Source organism: Macaca nemestrina, chromosome 5, assembly GCF_043159975.1.
Source record: "Macaca nemestrina isolate mMacNem1 chromosome 5, mMacNem.hap1, whole genome shotgun sequence".
In the NCBI taxonomy this organism is placed as follows: domain Eukaryota; kingdom Metazoa; phylum Chordata; class Mammalia; order Primates; family Cercopithecidae; genus Macaca; species Macaca nemestrina.
Genome location: NC_092129.1, coordinates 87023636 through 87050493, shown reverse-complemented (window position 1 = coordinate 87050493; position 26858 = coordinate 87023636).

Sequence of the window (26858 nt, the reverse complement as noted above, 5' to 3'; positions counted from 1 at the left end):
AATAATTTATAATTGTATTTTAGTGATCATTTCTGATTTTAACATATCAAAAAATTATCACTTTCTAAAAACAGATTCAACACCTAAGATTGGTTTTTGTTCACATTCCCTGCAATTTGCACATGCTGTCACCAGGAGGCAATAGTGTGCCAGGGGTACAACAGCAACCAGACTTTAAAAGCATAAATTTCTATTTTTATAAGTTTTAGGTTAGCCCTAATGTTATAAACAAGTATAATTAAATCACAATTTTCTTTTTGAGATGGAGTCTCACTCTGTCACCCAGGCTGTAGTGCAGTGGCACAATCTCTGCTCACTGCAACCTCCACCTCCCAGGTTCAAGTGATCCTCCCACCTAAACCTCCCATGTAGCTGGGATTACAAGTGTGTGCCACCATGCCTGGCTAATTTTTGTATTTTTAGTAGAGACAGGGTTTCACCATGTTGGCCAGGCTGGTCTCACACTCCTGACCTCAAGTGATCCACCCACCGTGGCCTCTCAAAGTGCTGGGATAACAGGCATGAGCGACTGCACCTGGCAAAACACAAATTATTATAACTTCCCTGAATCACAACTTGGGAATAAACTTCTATGAACAATTTACCCTTCACTTTTGGCTTTAGAAGTGAAACTTTAATAACAATTTTTCTCAACAAATTCCACTTACTTTTCATAAAGCCAAGGCTCCTGCTAGTCAAGCTTGGCTCCTTGACAGTCCCTTGCCCATTTTCTAGGTATCTTTTCACATACACATATTTTAGTATTCTCATATTAAAGAATAATCTTTAGTCCCTTCAAGTCCCTAACAAAGAATAGAACATGAGGTGAGCAATAAATATCTTTTGATTATATGATTGATTTTTATATATGTGTATTAGTTTCATTTCAGGTTATTAAAAGAACATATGGAAATATTCCTACATACTAAGGGGATATCACCAGAGTACCTCAGAATCTCACTTCAGAGACAAGATACAGAGCTAGCTTAACCAGTTATTTGGGCCAATGAAGAATTTTTACTATCTTATTTTGCAATGATGAAGAAACAGATAGGAGCTTACAAGAAAGAACTGAACAGGTGGGATACTTGGAGCAGAGCCCTTGTGATGAGTGCCTCCCACATCAAGCCTGAGGAGAACACACACCAGAGTCCTGCTCATCAGAAGCTCTTAACAGACCCATGAATATCAAGCCTATAAAATTACTTGGTTCTCTTTCACATGTATATGTTACACTTTACAGGATGTTAAAGTGGAACTATGCCCTCACCTTCAACTGAGAGTTCAAGACAATAGGCACCAACTAATCTCATCTCCTCAGTGGAGTCTTAGACCACATAAGCAGAGGTGGATGAGGGATGGGGGAGTCACCTCAAGCTCAGTGAATGAGGCCTGGTAGAGAATTCACCATTTGAGTGGAAAAGTATACATTTTAACATAAAGAAAGGCAGAGAATGATACCATCTTGGAGACTGCCTAAGAGGGCTTTTAGAAGAGTGGTAGAATTCTAACCAAAGAGTAACAGCAGAGTCATAAAGGTTCAGCCAGAGAAGATGCACTTGCCTGTGTCATTGCAGCTGCCAGGTCATAGATCCCCAGTACTAGCAAGTCTCTAAAGGGCCCGTGAATGCACCCACAAAAGAGCCATCTTTAAGCATCTGCAAATATCTACAACCATTTTGGTGGCAGGAGAGTTAAACATGCCCTCCCTTCCTCTACTCTAACTCTAGAAGGGTCAGAAGTTGAGGCTAACTAATGCATGGATGGGGTGGGATGGAGGTAAGAGGTAGAAGACTTGATTGAGGAAAGAAAATAAATGTACCGTGCCCTTCTTCTGATGGAAATCTAAGCAAAGCAAGGGAGTAACTTCAGTGTTGAATGCAATTCAGAGTTTTGATGATTACACTTGACTGGAGGTATTAACAATAGAACTGCAACTGTTTTAAGGGATTAAATAGATCCCCTACTTTTCACTGTGTAAGAGCGAGAAGATAAACATTGAGGCTTGCCTGAAATTTCATCTAATATCAGGAGAAAAAATGATCCCCACTGAGTGACTTTACAGGGGCAGTTATTTAAAAATATAAGTTGCGTTATAATTGTGCCTGACATGTGTCTGTTTTAAGCATATAACAGCACAGGAAAGACGGCTAAAAACAATGGCATATTACTATGAGTTCAAATTCTTTTTTTTTTTTTTGAGGCGGAGTCTCTGTCACCCAGACTGGAGTGCAGTGGCGCGATCTCGGCTCACTGCAAGTTCCGCCTCCTGGGTTCACGCCATTCTCCTGCCTCAGCCTCCAGAGTAGCTGGGACTACAGGCGCCACCACCACGCCCAGCTAATTTTTTTGTATTTTTAGTAGAGACGGGGTTTCACCGTGTTAGCCAGGATGGTCTCAATCTCCTGACCTCGTGATCCGCCCGTCTCGGCCCCCCCAAAGTGCTGGGATTACAGGCCTGAGTCACCGCGCCAGGCTGAGTTCAAATTCTTAATAACGGGGAAGAGCTACAGCAGAAGGAGGAAAAAGTAAGAGAAGACAACTTATCTCCTACCTGCTAAAACGGGAAAGGTTCCCTTGTCCCCTTGCAGGGCATGGGAGAGTGGATGAGGGAACCTTTCCTGTTTCCACTGGGGCCTTGCCCTGGGATCCTGGAAGGTGAGTGTGAATGAATGTGAAACTGTCAGGTCTGCCTCTCTTCCGAAACCCTGTCACTTCTCTCTCTTTCCTGTGGGTAACAGGCTCTGTTTACCTTCAAAACTCTGCCCTAACTGGCAAGTCAAAACCCCCAGACTTTGTCTCTTTTCTTTCACCTGGTTTGAAATGGCTCTTATCTCTGTCTTTATAACGTTAAGAGTTTTGCCACAGGGAACAGCAATGTCACTAAGTAAAGTGAGCATTTGGCTCAGCTGCCAAAGGTGCAATCAGACCAGCCGTCCCTAGAGGTGCCATGCATGCCAGCACTTTGACAGCTGCAGGCACGCGTGGCCCAGGACAGCTCTCCTTATCCTTTCCCACAGGTGCCTAGCTGTGCCCACAGCAGGCAAAGGCCCAGCCCTACAGCTACGAGTGGGGTGGGAGAAAACAGTGGTGGTAGCCACGACCCTACAGGGTGCTTCTAGCCTGCCGAGCAGATGGAACCTTTTCTCTCCTGGCCAAGGAATTCAACCCAGTTCGGGGAAAAGATACAGAGATTAGGGGTGCCCACTTGCACTAAGCAAGGTTTTCTTCCCCCAGAATCTTCCCTTCTTTCCCCTTAAACTGTTTTTCTCTTTTTCCTTTTCTAAGTGAAAGGGTTCCCCACCCCGCAACACCCAACTCTGTTTCTGGTAGGAAAGTTAACAGAGGAATGACACCTGCTGGCTGAGAACTTCGACAGGACACATTTGAGACACTCCAAACAGATACAAATAGCCTCTAAAATGCCTTTTCAGTCCCAAACTCGATTCCAAGCTTCAGGCAGAGGCCCTAGAAAGAAAAACCAGGTCTGCATGGGTCCAAAGCCAGGCAACAGGACAATGTAAATGGGCACGACCAATTCCTGCCAACTGAACCCTCCACCCCAAAGAAGGAGGCCATGTTTCATGGCATAAACAGGCCCGGAGAACTCAAAGTTTGCCAACAGCAGGAAGAAATGGAGGCATAGGTGAGGGTGGTTAATTCCTATTCTCCAGAGTTTCACTGCTTCATGGGTATATACCACAGTGGTACCTATGGCCGGATCAGGTATAAGGGTGGATAGTGAAGGGAGGTTGCTCGCTTTCTCCCTCCATCACATTCTGAGTTTTTGCTGAAAGAAGGAAGGGAATGAGGGACACCTCTATCCCCTGTCTTTCAGAATGGCCAACCAGTTCTCTTCACCACCCCCAGCTATACTCCTCTGGAGTGTATCCTGAACCATTGGGACTGCTTTGACCTTCCGAATCTGGAGGAAAAATGCCTCATAGCCTCCTCTGCACAAAGCTTCAGCCAAATTTTGATTTACAAGGATTGGCTTGTCCTCAGGAAGGAACTATTCATTTCAATACCATCTGAATTGAAACTTTTCTGTGGACGTGAGGACAGATGGTCTGAGGCCCCATATGTGGAGGCTTTCTATAACTTGCAAGGCAATCCAGACCTTTGCCAACAGTATAGGATTGATCCAGCCCTCCTGTTTGCCATCTCAGGGTAGGCTGCAAGGGGCAAGCCCAGGGAAGTAAAGATAGGAGTCCCAGAGGCACCCCCAGCAGAGGAGCCAGCTCTCTCCAACCCTGCCTGTCCAGGTTCACCCCTACCTCCCTATCCTGTTTCAGCCTCTCACTTACCCCCTCCTAAAAATCCTTGCCCTAAACAAGCCCCAGTCTCTCTCTTGCCCCAACCTCAACAGATGCCCAGTGAATTTGGGCCCAGTAGGGTTCAGCTTCCCTTCTCCCTACAGAACTTAGGACAAATTAAGGGAAATCTTGGCAAGTTTTCAGACGACCCTGATAGATATATAGAGGCTTTCCAGGATTTCATTCAAATATTTGAACTCTCCTGGAGAGATGTTATGTTACTTTTGAATCAGACCCTGGCAGACAATGAAAAGCAGGCTGCTCTGCAAGCAGCAGAGATTGGAGGATGAGCTTTGTATCACATATAGTGTCAGGGAAGGGGACAAACATTATTCAGCTGGAAGAGAAGCAGTACCAATGAATTACCCTAAATGGAACCCCAGTGATGAGATGGAAGTCTCAGGTGTGCATAATGGAAGGCTTATGGGACCAAGCCTCTCAATTATACTAAGTTGTCCATGATCGACCAGGGATTTGATAAAAACACCACTGCCTTCCTGGAAAGGCTAAGGAGGACTTGGTAAAGCACACTTCTCTATCTCCTGATTCAGTCGAGGGACAGCTAATCCTAAAGGACAAATGTATTACTCGGGCAGCTCCTGACATCAGGAGGAAGTTGCAGAAACAAGCCCTGGGACCAGAAAGTACATTAGAGGACCTCCTGAAAGTGGCCACCTCGGTCTTTTATAATAGAGACAGGGAGGCCCAGGAAAGAGAGAGAAGATATAGTTATTCCCAGGGTGCACCTGTTAACTGCTAAAGATATGGCAAGAACAGTTATCTCTCTTCTAAAACGTTCCCATACAAGGTTTAATTTCTTTCACCAGGGTAAACCAGCTCAGGGTGCAATGTTGTTATTAGTATACTTCTTGTCTCTGTAATCTTTGGCACTAAATCCTTTCTTTATATAATACACATGTTTAATCCATGCATACTTAACCTTATAAAACTTGTTTTTTTCTCTCACTCCTAGAATCCATTAAACTCCAAATGGTCAAGCAACCAGAGCCTCAGGTGATACCTTACCTTTGCTAGGAACCCTTAGGTAGACCTCTGGGAGGAGTCTGACTGCTGCTTTCCTCCAAAACAATGACTGCTGTCAGGAGGATGCAGCTAAGACCTGTCACCATCCATATGCTAAAGGCAGTTAGATGTACCTCTTCAGAGGGGGGAAATGATACAGAAGTGCTGGGAAGGGAGGAGCATTCCCTTTAAATGATACGGAAGTGGGGAAGGGAAGTGCTGGGGAGAGGAAAGGTGTGGTTCCCGGCTCGGGCTCCACCCTCAGGGACCTAGGTGAGGTCAGGCACTTCTGCCTACATGCCCAAATGTTGCATTTCCCAATACCGCCCTGGCCTGCCATGTCACCATCCTGTGCCTCTAAAAACCCGAGCAGGGCAGAGACAGAGGCAGCTGCACGGGAGAGAAGCACATCAGCGGAGGAACACACAGGTGGCTGGACGTGGAGAGGAATGCACCAGCACTGACTGGCATGCCCACAGGCCACTGACCAGCAGAACCACGTGGAGTTTGGCTGGGGCAGTTGGAGGAGAGCCTGGCCGCCAGGTGGCCGACTCCACTGGAAAACCATCTCCCTTCTGGCTCCCCCGTTTGCTGAGAGCTACTTCCATTCAATAAAACCTTGCATTCATTCTCCAAGCCCACATGTGATCCGATTCTTCCGGTACACCAAAGCAAGAAACCCCAGGATGCAGAAAACCCTCTGTCCTTCTGACACAGCAGAGGGTCTAATCGAGCTGACTAACACAAGCCGCCTATAGAAAGAGAAAGGCAAACTGAAAGAGCGCCCGGTAACACATGCCCATTGGGGTTTCAGCTGTAAACATTCACCCCTAGACACTGCTGTGAGGTGAGAGTCCCACAGCCCACCCATCTGTATGCTCCGCTAGAGGTTTGAGCAGCAAGGCCCTGAAGAAGTGAGCCACACCCCCATCACATGCCCTGGGAGAGGAACAAGGGAACTTTCCCGTTTCACTACCTCTCCATGGTGGTGTACAAAGATCAGACTAAATGCATACTTGCTAGCACTTAAGCAAAGAATACACCGTGCACTAGCCTCACTCTGCTTCATACAGGATGCAAAAACTGACGGCTAAAAGAAATAAATTTCCGGCCGGGCGCGGTGGCTCAAGCCTGTAATCCCAGCACTTTGGGAGGCCGAGACGGGCGGATCACGAGGCCAGGAGATCGAGACCATCCTGGCTAACACGGTGAAACCCCGTCTCTACTAAAAAATACGAAAAACTAGCCGGGGGCGGTGGCAGGCGCCTGTAGTCCCAACTACTCGGGAGGCTGAGGCAGGAGAATGGCGTGAACCCGGGAGGCGGAGCTTGCAGTGAGCTGAGATCCGGCCACTGCACTCCAGCCTGGCGACAGAGCCAGACTCCGTCTCAAAAAAAAAAAAAAAAAAAAAAAAAAAAAGAAAGAAATTTCCAAAACCCCAAAAGAAAGCCATTCACAAAATGTTCATCTATGTAGTCTCATTAATAAGTTAAACAACCAGTAATACATGGAAACAACATAACACAAAGAAATACAGAAATGTACCTAACACTAGAGGCTTCAACAAAAAAATTTATTGGGCAGTGAAAGAGTGCAGGAGTGGTGAAAAAAAGAGTGTCAACCATGGGCAAGATTTGGGATTCAAATCCATGGTATGTGTCTGTCAAGGAAACAGGAGCTATTTGAATTACGGGGCTATAATTCCATTGAGGGATGCTGAGGACTGCATAAACCACTTGAGCCTTCAAAAATTACTACCCCATAATTCAGTCACCTGTAATTTGTTCTATGAGTAATTTATTGGCTGTCTTTGCACAGTATGTTGTGTCAAACCTGAAACAGGATATTTCTTTGGAATTTGATTTGTCTTTTACCTGAGAATCTGTCCATTTCTGTAACAAATCTTTATTGAGCATTTACTACATGTACCGAACTGTGAGGGGAAGTGGATTGTGCAGTAGTTACCTTTGGACCTCCAGCTACTTCAGGCTTTAGGCCCATAAAGCTATTGACACCAGAAAACAGACATCCTATAGCCAGCTAGAGAGTCCTGCCTGCAGAGTAAATACCCATCAACAACAACAAAAATTAAACAAATGTTCAATGAGGGCACAACCACAAACGTTCTGGAGTGGGGGTTCTCAGAGTGTTCTATCCTTAAACCTCTATCTAAGCAGTTTCCCAGGACTCCACCCATAGGGAAAAGCTGCTGCACAGTGACTTTGGGAAGCTGCTGTTAAGGAAAAAAGGAGTGACTTAGTTGATACTAAGACATAAACCACATACACCCAATCAGCCCACACCACCTGCCTCCAAGCAGCTAGCATGATACTGCTAAGCAAAACCCTGTCCCTCCCTTTCACAGATGCACTCCATGTCCTTTCTGACCTTTTTGCCTCCTTTATCCCTTCCCTGTTAATGTTATTTACCTATATAAGATGCTGATGGAGGATAGAGAGCCCTTGACAGTGTAAGTCATCTCAGGAGGATGTAGATAAACAGAATCTTACACTTAGAATTCAGGTCCTGTGGTCTGTGGACAACTATTTCTTAGACTTCCAGCTTTCTGAAAGTCTTTTTAACCAATAAAAGACATGTTTCCTCCTTTATATGCTAATGAGAGGGCACATCTGAAGGTGATATGATTTAGAAAAATAAGTTAACCTTCAGGCTGGGCAGCGTGGCTCACGCCTGTAATCCCAACACTTTGGGAGGCCGAGGCGGGTGGATCACAAGGTCAAGAGATCGAGACCCTCCTGGCCAACATGGTGACACCCCGTGTCTACTAAAAATACAAAAATTAGCTGGGTATGGTGGCACATGCCTGTAATCCCAGATACTTGGGAGGCTGAGGCAGGAAAATCGTCTGAACCAGGGAGTCAGAGATTGCAGTGAGCTGAGATCGTCCCACTTTACTCCAGACTGGTGACAGAGCGAGACTCCATCTTGAAAAAATTAATTAATTAATTAATCAATTAAGTTAACCTTCAGTACTACAAGGGCAAGGAGAATAACAGAGAGAGGCACAGAGTCTGGAAGGTCACTTCCAAGAGGCCTCCCTGTGTTTCTGGAAGGCCTGTGGTAGAAAGATTCTCTCTACTATAGAGTCCAAATTATCTTATTATGAGCATCTATTTTGGGAGGTTTTCTTGGAAACAGAGTCGTGCTCTGTTGCTAGGCTGGAATGCAGTGGTGTGATCACAGCTCACTGCAGCCTCCATCTCCCAGACTGAAGTGATCCTCCCACCTCAGTCTCCTGAGTAGCTGGACACAACCACAAACGTTCTGGAGTGGGGCATGAGCCGCCACAACCAGCTAAATTTTTGTAGACAGGAGGTCCCCGACCATTGCCCAGGCTGGTGTCAAAGTCTTGGACTCAAGTGATTCTCCTGCCTCAGCCTCCCAAAGTGCTGGGATTATAGGCATGAGCCACCAGGCCCAGCCAGCATCTACCTTTTTTTCAGAGTTTTATGTGCTCATGCCTTACCTTCCACTGAAGGCAGGATCAGTGCCTGGTTTATTTTTAGATCCACCACTGTATTAGTCAGGGTTCTCTAGAGAAACAGAATAAGAAAGAGAGATATTTATTCTGAAGAACTGGCTTATACAATTTTGGGGGCTGAGAAGTCCCTCGCTGTCTGCAGGTTGGAGACACAGGAGAACCAGGGACACTAATGATGTAAATCCTACCCCAAGGTCAGGAGAAGATGAGATGATATGTCCCAGCTCAAGCAGTGAGGCAGGACAAAACAGAATGAATTCCTCCTTTCTCCACTTTTCATTCTATGCAGTGCTCAAAAGATCCAATGATGCCCAACCACATTAGGGAGGGCAATCTACTTTACTGAGTTTACCAATTGAAAAGTAAGTCTCATGTAGAAATAGCCTCACAGGGGCACCAGAAACAATGTTTAATTGCAGCACCCTATGGCCCACTCAAGTTCACACACAAAATTAACCATCATAACTATAATTAGCAATAGTATATAGTTTCAAATAGCTAGAAGGAAAAAAATAATAAATGTTTGAGATGATGGATATGCTAATTACCATAAGCTGATCACTGTGTGTACATATCACAATATCACTATCTATTCTGTAAATATGTGCAATTATGTGTTCATCAAAACTGTTTTGAAATTTCAAAACATTAAAAAAATTTAAATAACAATAAGTAAATAAAAATAAAATTAATCATTATAAAATTAAAGTGATAGTTAATAAAATTAACTGTCATTAATCCACAATATCAAAGAAATGAAAGAGAACCTTCTAGTGATCCTCTCTCCTTGGTGAAACTATAGTGAAATAAAGGTGCTCAGCAGAGAACACAGAAAAATTAACCACAACCAACTATTTGCTATGTATGTAAAAGAAACAGACAAAGATGTCTGTCGCAGTCTGTTCAGGCTGCTGTTACAAAATACCACAGACTGGATAATTTATAATATAGTAGAAATTGTTGATACCTTGGGCTTGGACTTCCCAGCCTCCAGAACCGTAAGAAACAGTGTCTAGTGAAGACTCACTCTCTACTGTCCAAATGGCATCCTCAGATGGCAAATGGGCACAAAAGGGATTCTGGATCTCACTAGACCCTCTTTCATAAGGACACAAGCGCCATTCATGAGCACCCTGCCCCCCTTAAAGGCCCCACCTCAATACTATCACATTGGAGATTAGTTGTCAACATATGAATTTTGGAGGGACACATACAGTCAAAACATAGTAATGTACAGTTTTTTTTTTTAAACAGCATTCATCCCTTGGTGATAGACTGCCATGTGAAGCAACATGACCAAAAACAATACATAGTTTGGTAGCTCTGGAATTTGGTGTATGAGTATGGAAAGGGCAGTAGTGGGAAATGTGACCAGTAAGGGAGGCAGGTTCCAGGGCATGAAGATTATTATATGCCTGAACTTTATCTTGAAATCTACAGAAGCAGCATGAACAGGTTTCTGCTTTTTGAATAGCTTGGCAGCAAGGTAGAGAATGGGAGAGGACCCAGATAGAAACAGCCACTCCTGGCTGGGTGCAGTAGCTCACGCCTGTAATCCCAGCACTTTGGGAGGCCAAGGCATGTGGATCTCTTGAGGTCAGGAGTTGAAGACCAGCGTGGTTAACATGGTGAAACCCCATCTCTACTAAAAATACAAAAAATTTGCAGAACGTGGTGGCACAGGCCTGTAATCCCAGTTATTCAGGAGGCTGAGGCATGAGAATTGCTTGAACACAGGAGGCAGAGGTTGCAATAAGCTCATGCCACTGCACTCCAGTCTGGGTGGCAGATCAAGGCTCTGTCTCAAAAAAAAAAAAAAAAAAAGGAGAAGGAGAAGAAAGAAAGAAGAAAAAGAAGAAATAGCAGCTCCAGAAATTCAGGTTGAGCTGAGGAGGAGAGAAATTAAAACTGTCTTCAAAAAAGAACAAGATCATGTCCTTTACAGCAACATGAATGGAAGACAGTCATTATCCTAAGTGAACTAACACAGAAACAGAAAAGAAAATACCACATGTTCTCACTTATAAGTGGACGCAAAGTATTGAGTACATATGGACACAAAGAAGGGAACAACAGACACCAGGGCCTACTTGAGGGTGGAGGTTTAGAGGATGAGGATAGAAAAACAACCTATCAGCTACCATACTTATTATCTGGGTGATGACACAATCTGTACACAAAACCCCTGCAACATGCAATTTACCTATATAACAAACCTGCACATGTACCCTGATTCTGAAATAAAATTTTTTTAAAAAACTATTTTCAAAAAGCAGAATCTACAGGGTTAGGTAACTCAAAATTTTCAAGGGGAAGGTAGGAGCCTTTTAGATGACTCCAAGGGTTTTGCTTAGACATTGGCTGGATTAGAAACATCAGGAAACAACAGACTAGGGGAAAATGATTATAAGTTCACTTCTGAATATGTTGGGACATCAGAGGCAGTGTCCATAGATGTGTTTATATATGGGTCTGGAGATGGGGAGTAAGGTTTGGGGTTAGAGATGTAGAAGTGTGCCTCATCTGCTTGTAGATGGTAGAAAGCAATATATAAGGCAAGTTTCTCAAGGCAGTGGCAGTTGAAGCCCTAAGAATCATGCCATTTAAGGGTGTTTTCTCCTTTATTTTTTCAGTAACATCCCCAGGACCCAAGAAGTCAGAGTGAGCAAATTGTGTGGAACCAATGGTTACAACAATCAGAATTAAGGTGAACTGGCTGGATGTGGTGGCTCACACATGTAATAGCAGCACTTTGGGAGGCCAAGGCAGGCAGATCACCTGGGGTCATGGGTTTGAAATCAGCCTGGCCAACATGGTGAAACCCTGTCTCTAATAAAAATACAAAAATTAGCTGGGCATGGTGGCACACGGCTATAATTCCAGCTACTTGGGAGGCTGAGGCAGGAGAATCACTTGAACCAGGGAGGTGGAGACCACAGTGAGCCAAGATAGGGCCACTGCATTCCAGCCTGGGTGACAGAGTGAGACTCCATCTCAAAAAAATAATAATAATAAAAATTAAAGTGAACTGACCATATATAATTCACAAATCAGACAGGCCCTCTAACAGAGAATCAAGGAATGTCTGAACATAGACGAATGGCATGATGATATGTCCGGAGTTGGTTCCTTCTGGTGGGTTCTTGGTCTTGCTGACTTCAAGAATGAAGCCGTGGACTCTTGCAGTGAGTGTTACGGTTCTTAAAGATGGTGTGTCCAGAGTTTGTTCCTTCAGATGTTCAGATGTGTCTGGAGTTTCTTCCTGCTGGTGAGTTCGTGGTCTTGCTGACTTCAGGAGTGAAGCCACAGACCTTCGTAGTGAGCGTTACAGCTCTTAAAGGTGGTGCGGACCCAAAGAGTGAGCAGCAGCAAGATTTATGGCGAAGAGCAAAAGAACAAACCTTCCACAGCCTGGAAGGGGACCTGAGCAGGTTGCCGCTGCTGGCTCGGGTGGCCAGCTTTTATTCCCTTATTTGGCCCCACCCACCTCCTGCTGATTGACCCGTTTTACCGAGCGCTGATTGGTCCATTTTACAGAGTGCTGATTGGTCCGTTTTCACAGAGTGCTGATTGGTGCGTTTACAAACCTTTAGCTAGACACAGAGCGCTTATTGGTGCATTTACAATCCTTTAGCTAGACAGAAAAGTTCCCCAAGTCCCCACCCAACCCGGAAGCCCAGCCAGCTTCACCTCTCAATCCCCCCTCTAATCAGGACACCCCAACTGCTGTTGGGAATTGGCCGATGACTGCTCTAGCTACTTCCTGCTGGATGGGGCAAAGAAGGGGCCCTGCAGTTGTAGTGTCCTCCAGAGGGGAACTCTGTAGGCCAGTGAAAGGACCAGTGGGTTGGTCTAGGGGTCCTCAATAGAAGTTGTTAGTGGAGCTCATTTCAGGTTCCATTTGTAAGACCATCTGTAGCTTGATGGCCTCAATCCTAGAGAAAACAAATTTGACAAGGAGGTTAAAAATATAGGGCCCGAAGGCAAGTAATAGCAAGATGGCTGCCAAGGGACCTAGAAAGGGGAGAAGCCATGTTGCCCAACTCCAGAGATTGGTATAAGAGTTTGAAAGGCATTGTCTGATTTCAGAAGCCTTTTCCTGTAAACGCCAATTGGCATCTCGTACTATCCCTGACTGGTTAGTGTAAAAACAACACTCCTGCCCTAAGAAGGTACAGAGTCCTCCTTTCTCAGCAGGGAGGAGGTCTAGGCCTCAGCAGTTTTGGAGTCACTGCTGCCAAATAGTTTATTTGGGATTGTAGTTACTATCCTTTCTGGATAGATTTTATTTCTTGCAAACTGTCTGAGAAATCCTTTGAGAGTGTATGGTAGTAGGATAATGCATGTTACACTGTTAACTTTTAGCAAACTTTACTTTAGTTGAAAACCTTGTAAGTTTGGGATTTTAATTTTTCTTTGCTATTAATAAAAGCTTGTTCAGTCCATATTAACTTAGAAATGGTATAGATGGCTCCTTCCTGATTCTGTAAGTACTTTAAGATTTGGCTGAGTGCAAACAACTCGCATGTTTGAGCAGATCAATTATTAGGCAATTTTCCTAACTGCTTCCACAAGAGTTTCCTTATCACTTACTGAATACCCATTGTGTCTTTTTTTTTTTTTTCCTTAATTGTCTGGGAGGAACCATCTATCATCCTGTCCTGAAGGGAGTTCCTCCTAGATCTGGTCAGACCTTTGTATGGTGATTAATTAAGATTTAGATCCCCTGTTAGAAAACCTGCTGGGTTAAGGATTTTTTGATAGGAACGCTATGGGTTGTCAGTGGCCTCAGTGCTTTCTGGCTATGCCCTTGTTTGCACTGACAACAAGGTGGTATTGGAGTGTTATGGGGTCACAGAGAAGACCTTCAATTATCAATTATAGGTTTTAAATTTACCCTGGCTTTTAAAGGAATAAGGTACACTGTTTTTTCTTTACTACTTCCATCTCTCTTTCTTTCTCTTTGACTTCTCTGTCTCTCTGTTTCTGACTCCCTCTTTGTCTGTCTCTTCCTCTCTCTGACTTTCTCTCTCTCTCTCTCTGACTCTCTCTTTGTCTCTGTCTCTTCCTCTCTCTATCTCTCTGACTTTCTGTCTGTTTCTGTCTTTCCTTTCTGCTGGTCTTTCCCTGCCTCTGCTAGCTGCTTATGCTTCTGTTCTCCCCTCTCCTTCCCCTTTTTGATGGCTTCTGCAGTATCAGACTGCCACCTCCTTGGGTTTTTGTACTGCGTGCAATAACTCCATAATTTTCTTGTGGTATTTAATGGGGGTTCACCCAGAGGTTAGGAACTCCCTTTCTTTCCATATTGCAGCATGGGCATGTAGGATTAGATAAGCATAGTTGCTATCTGTATACACATTTATTCTTTTTCCCTTTCTCAGTTCTCCAGTTCTAAGACTCAGGTAAGTGCCACTAGTTCTGCTAACTGGACACTGGTCCCTGGGGGAACAGGCTTACTTTCAGGTGCGGTTACATCACTGACTATGGCATAACCTGCCTTTCATATCCCATTTTCCACAAATGAACTTCCATTGGTATATAGGTTAAGGTCAGGATTAGTTAAGGGGACTTCTAAGAGATGATCTTGGGCGGCATAAGTCTGGACTACAACTTGTTGGCAGTCATGCTCAACCAGCTCCCCAGCCTCTGGGAGAAAAGCAGTAGGGCTGAAGGCTGCACACGTACATACTTGAAGCACCGGTCCCTCAAGGAGTAGCACCTGATATCTAAGCAGGCGGTTGTCTGATAGCCATAAACTTCCTTTGGCACCTAGTATGCCATTTACATCATGAGTAGTCCAGACAGTGAGATCCTTTCCTTGTATTATTTTGATAGCCTTTGACACTAAGATGGCCACCACCACAACTACCCATAAACAGTGAGGCCAGCCTTTTGCTACTACATCAATTTCCTTATTTAGGTATGCCACTGGTTGTGGGGTTGTCCCACGGGTCTGAGTAAGGACTCCAAGAGCTATCCCTGTTCTCTCTGTGACATATAAAGAGAAGTTGTGTCCTGTGGGAAGGCTTAAAGCTGGAGCTTGTACTAGGGCCTGCTTTAAGATTTTGAAGGCTGTTTCTGCCCCTTGTTCCCATTCTATTAGATGAGTACTTGCCCTCTGGGTCTCCTTGATTAGAGTATAGAGGGGCCTAGCTATCTCGCTGTATCCGGGGATCCACAGTCAGCAAAAGCCAGTGATTCCAGGGAACCCCTGCAACTGTTTTAATGTCTTAGGGCGAGGATAAGCCAGTATAGGCTGTATTAATTCCTTGCTAAGGGCCCTGGTTCCCCTGGCTAAGACTAGACCTAGATATTTGACCTGCTGTAGGCAAAGCTGGGCCTTTGACCTAGACACCTTGTACCCTTGATTAGCTAGAAAGTTCAAGAGATCTAGAGTAGCCTGCTGGCATGAGGCTTCCAAACTGGTAGCCAAAAGTAAATCATCCACATACCGAAGGACCAGAGTGCCTGAACTTAAGAAGTGGCCTAGATCTTGGGCCAGTACCTGACCAAACAGATGAGGGCTATCCCTAAACCCTTGGGGCAAGACAGTCCAACTAAGTTGGGATGTGTGGTCTGTGGGATCCTCAAAGGCAAAGAGAAACTGGGAGTCAGAGTGCAGGGGAATACAGAAGAAGGCATCCTTGAGGTCCAGAACAGTGAACCATTCTGCTTCCACTGGTATTTGAGAGAGCAGGGTATAGGGGTTGGGTACAACTGGATATAGAGGAATTACTGCCTCAATGATGAGTCCAAGATCTTGCACTAGTCTCCACTGACCGTTCGGTTTTTGTACTCCTAGAATTGGGGTGTTGCAGGGACTGCTGCATTTCCTTACTAAGCCTTGAGCTTTTAAATGTTTAAAAATATCCTGTAATCCTTTATGAGCTTCAGGCCTTAAGGGATATTGCCTTTGATAAGGAAAAGTGGTGGGATCTTTTAGCCTGATTTGGACTGTGTGGGCATTTTTTGCCCTTCCAAGTTATCCTTCCAATGCCTAGACTTCAGGGTTGAGTCCCTCCTCATGTAGGGGACAACAAATGGGTAACTTGTTCCCCATATTCACATAGATAATAGCACCAGCTTTGCCTAATATATCCCTCCCTAATAAGGGTGTCAGACTTTTAGGCATAACAAGAAAGGCATGTGAAAAGAGCAAAGTCTTCCAATTACAACTGAGGAGGTGGGAGAAATACCTGGTTACAGGCTGTCCCAGGATTCCTCAGATGGTAACGAATCTTGAGGACAGTTCTCTGGGACAGGAGATTAACACTGAGAAGGCTGCACCAGTGTCCAGGAGGAAGTCAATTTCCTGGCCTTGAATGGTTAAATGTACCCGAGGCTCAGTGAGGGTGATTACATGAGCTGGCGCTTGCCCCGGGCACCTTCAGTCATGTTGTTGGATCATCTGGTTGGGGGCTTCTGGCCCAGAGAACCATTGCACTCTGGGGCAGTGAGGCTTCTAGTGATTGCCTCAGCATAGTGGACATGGACAAGGGGGTGGCTTGTTTCTCATTGGACAATCTCTTTTAAAGTGTCCTTATAAACCACACTGATAACAAGCCCTATCAGTTATCAATCACTGATAACCAGGGTGATTGGCCTGATCCATTTTTTGTCCTCTCTGAATCATCAAGGTTTGTTTGTCTGAGGGCCATGACTAAGGCTGCGGCCTTTCTCTGATCTCACTTTTCCTTTTGGGCCTGTTCATCTTGGTCCCTATTATAGAACACCGAGGTTGCCAGATTTAATAATGCCTCCAGATTTCGTTCAGGGCCCAGGGCTCGCTTTTGGAGCTTTCTCCTGATATCTGTGGCTAATTGGGTAATAAACATATCTTTTAGAATCAATTGACCCTCTAGTGAGTCAGGTGTTAGGGGAGTATATTTTCTTAAGGCCTCCTGTAGCCGCTCAAGGAAGGCAGAAGGATTTTCTTCCTTTCCCTGAGTTGTGGTAGACATCATTGAACAATTCATGGGCTTTTCCCTAATTCTCCTTAGTCCTTCTAGAACACAGGTCAACAGATGTTTACAACTCCAGTTCCCATGATCTGAGTCGAGGTCCCAGTGGGGATCCATACTAGGGACAGCTTGCTGACTGGTAGGGAATTTGTCCCTTTCTTCGGCTGTCATTCTATCATTTACTTGACTAAGATACCAGGTATCTCCAAACTCTCAGGCTGCAGCTAAAGTCACATTCTTTTCATTAAAGGCCAGCGTTTGATCTAACAATAGCATGACATCTCTCCAAGTGAGATCAAAGGTTTGCCCTAGACCCTGTATGATATCTATGTACCTATCAGGATCATCTGAAAAATTCCCAAGATCTGCCTTGATCTGCTTTAAATCAGAGAGGGAGAAGGGGGCATGTACCCGGGTTGGGCCAAATTCCCCTCCCCCTACAGCTTGAAGGGGACATAACTGATAGCTGAGGGGAGTTTATCATCCTTTGGAGACTTCTTTACTTATTTCCTTCTGGGTGGGGGAGATTACAGGAGGCTTATCATTTATAGGGAGGGGAGCTATACAGAGGCTAGGATCTGGGGGTAAGCTAAGAGGTCCTTCTGTGGAATGTAAATTGCAAGCTTTGCATAGTTGTGTATTCTCCTTCAATGAAAAGAAAGCTTGGACATAAGGTATTTCACTCCATTGGCTTTCCCTCTTACAGAAAAGGTAAAGCTTCAGGATAGTATTGTAATTTATACTTCCCTCAGGTGGCCATTTTTTTCCCATCAGAGAGAGAATATTGGGGCCAAGCTGTAGTGCAGAAAAAAATGAGCCACCTCTTTTTCAGGGTGTGTGGGTCAAATTGGTCCCAATAGCTTAGGATGCATTTCAAGGGTGAGTCTGTTGATGCCTGAGTGTTTCCCATCTGAAAGACAAAAAACGCCTGCAGTTTTGGTTTGTTTCTCCCCCCGCCCAAGAACCCACAATGGTCCCTGGACCCTGCTGATCAGAATAGTTGCACTCACCGATGCAGCAGCAGAAACACTAGTTGTCCTCCTAGACCACAAGGAGGACCAAAGAAGGTCGGATTTAGTGGCCCTTACTGATGTATTCTCGAAAACCCGTTAGAGTTCTAAGCGTTCTCCTGTTAGTATTGGGACCTTACCCATGTCCTATAAAGATGTTATGCCCCAAAAATGAAGTGGAGGGCCACACCCTGAGAGAGGGAAGCAATCGCCAGAGTTGGAAGAGTGATGCCTTTTGTCCTCATTTATATGAATAGGAAGGATACAATTTCTGAGGTTCCCCATGTCCTAGCTTCAGGAATAGCTTTTGTTAGGCCTGCTTGTCTGAGGAGGGATCCTAAAATTCCAGATAATTCCCTCTATGACACGGCTTTGGGCAAAAATAATGTCTTTCTGGTTGGTGAGCCCGGGTGCCTAAAGAAGGTAAGAGTCCTGAAGTTTATACCAGAAATTATTCTTACAGGAGAAACTAGAAAAGCACCACAGACAGGGAGTAGTTTTAGAAGCGGGATTAGCCTCAGAGAAGAGAGGCAGGAGGAAGTTTGTCTGACCGGCATTAGGACCCAGGAGGCAAGGGTCAGGATAGATAGGATAGATGGGTGAGTCTTGCTTGGGCAACATGACTTTGACAGTTCTGCTCATTGCCGCAGAGTCAACCAACTTGTTGTCGGGACCCCAGAGCTGAATGGCTTTCCTCTCTGTTGACCCTTGGCTCAACTCAGAAGTACAGGAAGAGCAGAAGCTGGTTCCAGGCAACCCAATGCTCCAAACACCGAAGAGTCGGGGATTAGAGAACTCTTTCCCAGAAAGCCTGACACCCATGTCTTTAGTCTGGCAGCCACGTTAGTTGCTTTTAACTGGCCGACAGGTGCCTGGTATTTAGCCCCTGAATTCTAAGGAAAAACAGGACAGAATAACAAGTGAAAGGGATTCGATGGTACTCACTGCTTGGCGATAGGCGATAGTCCCATCTGGGTCACCAAAATGTGTTTGGATTTCATTCCTTCCAGTGGGTTCTTGGTCTCACTGACTTCAAGAATGAAGCCATGGACCCTCACGGTGAGTGTTACAGTTCTTAAAGATAGTGTGTCCAGAGTTTGTTCCTTCAGATGCTCAAATGTGTCTGGAGTTTCTTCCTTCTGGTTGGTTCGTGGTCTCGCTGACTTCAGGAGTGAAGCCACAGACCTTCACAGTAAGTGTTACAGCTCTTAAAGGTGGTGCAGACCCAAGGAGTAAGCAGCAGCAAGATTTACAGTGAAGAATGAAAGAACAAAGCTTCCACAACTTGCCGCTGCTGGCTCAGGTGGCCAGCTTTTATTCCCTTATTTGGCCCCACCCACATCCTGCTGATTGGTCCATTTTACAGAGCACTGATTGGTCCATTTTACAGAGTGCTGATTGGTCTGTTTTTACAGAGTACTGAGTGGTGCATGTGCAAACCTTTAGTTAGACACAGAGTGCTGATTGGTGCATTTACAATCCTTTAGCTAGACAGAAAAGTTCCCCAAGTCCCCACCCAACCCAGAAGCCCAGCCGGCTTCACCTCTCAATGGTACAGATCTGCATGTGTTCTGTAAGAAGGTAAACCCTGCATTATGAGGTGAGGGTGATTTAACAAAAGTTGATGAAGTAAAATCACTTCTGGTTCAACACAAGCACCTCCCGATCTTCACAGCCTTCTACCCAGGAGACTGTGTAGTCTGACAGCAGAAGACATGGAGTAGTGTAGAGCTAGTATTGTGTAGGGTGTAAAAGCTACATTCCTAAACCTAGACTCTTTGCTTTCAAACCCCAGCCCTGTTGTTCACTTGGCATGAGATCTCCAGCGAGTTATGTAACCTCACTTTGCCTCAGTTTCCAATCTGTTGAGATGATGATGGTGATGGTGATGGTGAGGATGGTGGTAGTGTTGGTGATGGTGACAATGGTGATGATGGTGGTGATGATGATGATGGAGTCACGTGATGGTGATAATGGTGATAATGATGATGGTGACAATGACAATGGTGACAATGATAGCACCTATTTTATTGTGAGAATTCAATGAGTTAATATATGCAGCTTGCTAGGAACACAGTGTTTAGCACATGGTAAGTGATATGTAAATGTTAGCTATTAGTTGATTTGGTCAATAAACTCTTCATTGATATGAGAATCAGGAAAGCAGGAGGTAGAATTAGTGTTTATAGAGAAGTGGTACTCAACTTCAGGGTAGAATGGAAGGAGGTTTGAGCTAGAAGGTGTCTTAAAGATCAACCTACAGGGCCCCTCATTTTATATAAGAAGATGATAGTGACATGCTCCAGGAGTTACTGACAATATCTTAATGATAATTAAACACAATACAAATATAAGGTGCTAGTAATTTTTATTCTGTCTCTAGCTCTCCAGCTTATTTGCTTTAACTATCCCTTTAGAGGCTGTGGCTTCACTTTACCCCATCACAAGTTCCAGGCCTGTATTTGTTACTGGATCCTCAAATTCAGTGTGGCTAAAACCAAACTCCATTTTCCCTGCAAACCCATTTCCCTTCCTCCATATTTCCCATGTCTGACAGCAGCATTACTACATCCCCAGTCTCCTGGGGTAGGAGCCTAAGCACTACCTTCACTTTCACCATCTCTCTCCCCCTGTTGCTCCTCACATCTCAGGAGCCTCAGCGTTTCCTTGTGCACGTGGCCGCTCTCTCCCTCTCCACGTCCCCACCATCCCCTCCTCCTTGCACACCTTTAGCTTCACTCTGAGCCCCAGGAATCAGCAGGTCTCATTGTTCTACCATGGCCTCTTATCTGACTATATCCAGGCTGTCCTCAGATGAATCTTATTTAAAATAATGCTCTTCCACTGTGTTAGTCCCCTGCTCAAACACCCTCCTCACTCCCAAAGGGATGACTTCCGTAGAATCTGGCCCTGCATACTTCCTCCTCACTTACCCCCGTTCCCAAGCTGTGCCACCAGTGAATCAGGACTATTTGACTTTTGACAGTCACACAGGATTTCCGCCATCTTCCTTTGAATTCCCCAGCTAAAGTTGGGAGGAGGCCTGTGACGGTGGAGGAGGCAGCCAGATCCCCACACAATCAATGCCTGTAAATATGTAGAGTAGGGAAGGGAGCTGGGCCTGCCCCCTCCCACACACAGCCCCTCCCTCAACCCTCCGCCCTTCCGGGGCTGCCTTTCGTGTTTGTTTTCATCCAGATTTACCTGGATACAATGTTGAGCATAGGTTACCCAATGTGTTTGCTCAGGCCCAATATACCCTGCGATAGGTGAACGTAACCCTCCAATCCTAACAGTCCCTACACTGGAGACGACCCCCTAAGTCTTCATAACACTGGCACTAAAATAGACCTCTTAGGTACACGGGGCAGCAACACACTAATTCCATAAGGAAGGAAGCTGGTTCTTTTTCCTTTTTTTTTTTTTTTTTTTTTTTTTTTTTTTTGCCTCCAAAATCCACTTTTATCCAAAGGATAAGCTGCTCTGACCTTGACAGTTTTTAAAAGAAAAATCTGTTGCTAGTGGGAACCAGCCCAGCTGTGAAAGATCTAATGAGTGCCTGTTAGTGGCATCATCTAGAAACAAATCAAGCAGCTTCTGAGAGAGCAGGGAGACCAGCTGTTCCGCCTCTCCTCTAAAAGGAAAGAAGAACAGAAATATGAAAAATTGAGTCAAGAAACAGTACAAATGGCAGTAAAACATGTATTTTAACGCTCCTGAGAGCACAGCACACTGGAAAGGTAAATGACGCCCTTCCCTCTGAACAGAGTACTGAAAACTAGGACAGCAAAGCTTCCCTAACAGGACAGACGGGAGTCCAGGACCCCAAACAAGTTCTAGAAGGGTCTGGAACCAACTGACGTTGAAGTAGATGTAGATCTATTTCAAAGCATTTCTGACTAGGGTCTATGTTAATAAACAGGGCTGATAGGATTTATAGATCAAGAGAAATGGAGTCTAAAAAGATAAAAACCAAACTACAGGTTGACCATCTCAAATTCAAAAATCCAAGATCTGAAATGTTCCAAAATCCAAAACTTTTTGCGCACCAACATGACACTCAAAGGAAACAGACATTGGATTATTTCAGATTTCCAATTTTGATTTTGGGGTACTCAACTGGTACAATGCAAATATTTCAAAATCTGAGAAAAACCCAAATCCAAAACACTTCTGGTCCCAAGCACTTCAGATAAGAGATATTCAACCAGTATTATCTCTGAAATGTGGGATTAGGGGGTTCTCTCATTTGCTACTTAATAGATATTCCCATGTTGGGAAGGGAGGGTTAGAATTTTGAATGTTACCTGATTGTAATTTGCTCTAAGTGGTAAAAAGCTGATATTTGAATAACAGTATTATTATTTAACGAAAGATTTGGTCAAATTTTAAGATAGTACTTGAAACATCCTGCATGTCTCTATAGATCTTGACATGCCTATACACCCAGCTATCCTTTAGGGTTCATTATGATACACATATGTGAATCACTTCGTAATAAGATTTGAATTTCCAAAATCTTACTGTGAATCTCTGACCCCAATGACTTGAGCATATCATGGCCATATTACCATATGCCAGTTTATCACCCCAAACCTCTTTCTTCATCTATAAATTGGGAATAGAATAATTACTTTATTGAAGAGGTATAACTGAGACTATACATATATATCTATATCTATATATATATATACACATACACAATTTTTTTTTTTTTTTTTTTTTTTTGAGAAGGAGTTTTGCTCTTGTTGCCAGGCTGGAGTGCAGTGGCGCAATCTCGGCTCACTCCAGCTTCTGCCTCCCGGGTTCAAGTGATTCTACTGCCTCAGCATCCCGACTAGCTGGGATTACAGGCATGTACCACCATGCCCAGCTAATTTTGTATTTTTAGTAGAGATGGGGTTTCTCCATGTTGGTCAGGCTGGTCTCAAACTCCCGATCTCTGGTTATCCCACAGCCTCGGCCTCCCAAAGTGCTGGGATTTACAGGCATGAGCCACCATGCCCTGACTAATTGAGACAATATTTATACAAGGGAAAATTGGTCTATTATAAGGCATAGCCATAGCAAAGGTCTTAACATGTGCTCCCAGCTCTCCCTCTCCTCCTTTTCTTCTCTGTACCAGTGGTTCTCACACTTCGTAACACTCAGAGGTACACTGGGCATGAAATAAAAGCAGGAGAGGATGGGACAGCATATTCCAGAGATCTGTTTTTCTTCTTAAAAGCCACTCATTTGAAATTCTATCAGAAATTTATGCCTAAAATATTCATTACCTCTGTTTTAATTATACAAGAAACTTACAACTAAAATACTCTCCCAATCATCTAAGAGACCACCACTTAACAGTATATTAGATGCAAACATTTCAGATTTTCCCCATGAGCCTGAAATTTAAACATTCAAATTTGCAAAACAGAAGTAAACTGGAATAAAGACATTCACAGAAAACTATTTCATATCCATTAGCTATCATTTACACATCAAATACATACAGCATTAAGACCAAATATACAGAATTTCCACATTTATATACAGTAATCAACATAGTGCGCAATTCAAATCTATCTTACAATCAAGTGTACAAGTTTAAATATGGCTTTATAAACTACTAATAACTCTGCTAAAGTAACTCATAGATCCAGAAATAAACACTGAAATGCCACCTTCACACTGGGGTCATCATTCAGCAAGATGCTAATCATTGTGTTTGCAAAATAGATGGTACAGGTAAGTGTTTCCAGGTGGTGTCCGCCTGTTAGCCCCCAAGTAGCTGAAATGTGGGTTCAAATTATGCCAACATTGGCCCTTCCTATCTCAGATACCTGAAAATAAGTCTGCACATCTTCCACACATTTGAAGATACAAGATTATAAACAAATAGAAAAAAAGACATGTAATCAGTGAGATGATTAATTACCAGACATTATCAAAACATGTTTTTCAGATTGTTGCTGAAATTCACAGACAATACATCCTGCATTTGCATTATCTGGGTACCACCCCACCCCTACTTTCTTTTCTTGTTTTGCTTAACTCAGTGGGTTGTTAAATCTCTCCGGAATTTTCAAGGCATTCTAGATCAAGTGGTCCCAAAAGCAGAATTAAAAAGTGCAATATTAAAGGTGACATCAAATTGTTCATCCTTCTCTTCCCCAACCAAAAATGCCTATTTTAAGTAAAAATAATTAAATACGTTGACCTAAAATCATGCGTCCATGCTTATTTTATATCTGCTTTGCCACAAATGGTATATACACATTCTCTAATCAATTACAGGCATCTGGGTGCTACGCCTAAAGACCCCTTGTCCCATTCTCTAAACTCCATTGAGGACCAGAAAATATACTTTTAAAATGTCTATGTTTGCTATGGTTTTTAATGTTTACATCAGTAAAACAGTATATACATATACAGCAGTGTATACATATATACATATATATCATAAATAAATACAGGAAGGGGCATGCTCAGAAAGTTTTATTAATGGGGTGAATAAGCACAAAGGTTTGGAGACCACTGCCTAAATAGGGATGATCTGGGCTGTCTCCAAACATTTAAAAGACTTCTCTAAAACAAAATATACATTACTTTGTACATTTTATATTTATAAAATGGAAAATATATGCCGCAAACACTCTTGAGAGACTAGAAGGAAATTCCAAAAGTAAAGGAGTAAACATCAGGGCCAGACCCTCTAAGTTGCTAAGGTCCCAGGCCTGGCTTCAGAAGGGGAATGGGGGACATGAGCATAGAAATTAAAATAAAGATAAATGTGACTTCAACACTTCCTGCACTGGCCACTTGTATATGCATAGACAATCCTTCCCTACGTAGATTGCACTTGTTTTGATTTATAAACCTGTACTTTTTATTATTTTAGCAAGATGGCACCATCTAGAAAACTTTCAATTGCCTGATACATCTCTACCACAGCCATACCACATGGTTGCTTGAAACTTTGACATTTGTTACTGTTTTCTTCTCTCCTCTTATTCAGCTAAATTCTAATACCACCAAATGAAGGACTCAGACTCTAATTTTTCCAACATCACCATGGAAAAACCATCGCTGTCATCAACATTTGAGTTGTCAGACATTTGGCATGATGTAGATCACTGGGAAAAAACATGTGTTTAAAATAAGCATGTTCTGATCCCACGAGGCTTATTACTTGCAATAAAATCATTTTGACAGCAGTAACACAAACATGTCACCCCTACTGAAGCAGAAGTCTTTAGTCTTATTTCTGCAAAAAACAAATCCCAGGCATAATTTTTTACAGATAAAAATACAATCATTTGGACATGGTTTATATTTTAATAAGCCAAATATAATCTCTTGTAGAAGAGAAGCAAATACGAAAGAACATTTCCGATCCTGAACAATGAAAGAGGAAAAAGGAAAATTATTTTTCAAAGAGGAGGAAGATAGTAAATATTCACAGCATCCCTCTTTTTTAGCCCTCAATGAACAATTATATTATATTCCCTCTGCTATTTGTTTAGCCACCATTAACTAACATAGCAATTCAGAAGTTGGATCTTATTTTTTTAGAAGCCATGGGGTAACTAAAAACAAAAAAGGTATTAAAGAAGGAAAAAAGCTTAAGCATTACTGATAAATGAAAGTTACTCTATTCCAGAGCCACAAATAAATAAAAATAAATGCATGCTAGTGGGGGTGGGAGGAGAATTAGTCACATTTAGTAACACAACTTTTTATAAAGTTAATTGATTATGATATATATTGCTTTATGGTTAGTGGATTGTTTCAAAAATGCATGATGGCCATTAAGTTCATTGCTAAAATTATTTGTGTACAGAACACTAAAGTACCGTATCCATCTTTTACTGCAGATGACTTGTTTTCCCACTGAAATGGTCAGTTTGGTGCTGCTAGACCATATCTATAGGTTATTTGTTTTATTATTGCAATGGTCCCCTTTATTTGTCTACCAATCTGACAACTTAAGGCAATCATCCCCATGAAATTTGAGCATCCTAGTTTGTCGTGGTCCAGCCAGCAGCAGGAGTTTTAGAGGGCCTGGGTCTGGGGACAAGTTCCTTGCTTTGGCGAAAGCAGAATGGTTGAGGAGGTCACCCTGTCAGCTCCAAAACAGCTGAGTCCCTTTTTTTAAATCTATGTTTCAGTGCCCCCTGTAATCATCGCTAACAGGCAAAGCTAATGTTGCTGGTTCCAGCAGTCTAATCTCAAAAGATTAAGGAAACTTAAATATCCTTAAGATATTCTTGAAAATCAGGGACCAAAAATCTGAGTTTCTACTAAGGAATTCAGATGAGGAAAACATGCCACAGATGTTCGCATCCACCCTTGACACTAGCAAGAGTCTTACAGGTAAGAGGCCCCTCCCTCCTCATCCACCAAGGGGATCCTTTTGAACTTCCCAAGTTATATCCAGACCACAGGAAGCAACTGAATAAAGGTCAAGCACTTCACAATCACATGTAATTGATCCCTGGACCGTTAAAGATGGGTTGCCAGAGCCCAGCATTTAGCCTGGGAAGGATTTGTCATTGAATGTACTTTTATCAGTTCTAGTTTGACTTAAATAGCATTGCATATAAAGGAGAACAAAGGATCTTGGGTCATAGTCAGGAACAATAAAATAACTGTACTCTGTTAAAATAAATAAATAAATAAATAAAAGAAAGAAGAATAACCTGAGTTGTTCCCTATCAACAAAACACACCAACCTTTTATTGAAAATACACTCAACAATTGTTCTATGAATGAATGAATGAATACAGGAAAACCTGATTGTGCAGATCTTTCTTCTGTAAGGAAAACTCCAGCCTCTCTCCCACCTTCAGCCAAGGCTGGTTGCCCTATCCATGCAGAAGCGGTGGGTTTCAGGGCTGAAATGAAGCGCACTTGGCCCTGAACTCATTTTGATAAATCAATTTTGGGGGTGGTTAAAAGATAAATGACAAGGAGAACCACCAAATCCTATCACTTTCAAAATTTCAAACCTCCAAAACAAAATTTTCTCAAATAACCTAAGAGCACTTCTTTCTTCTTTTCT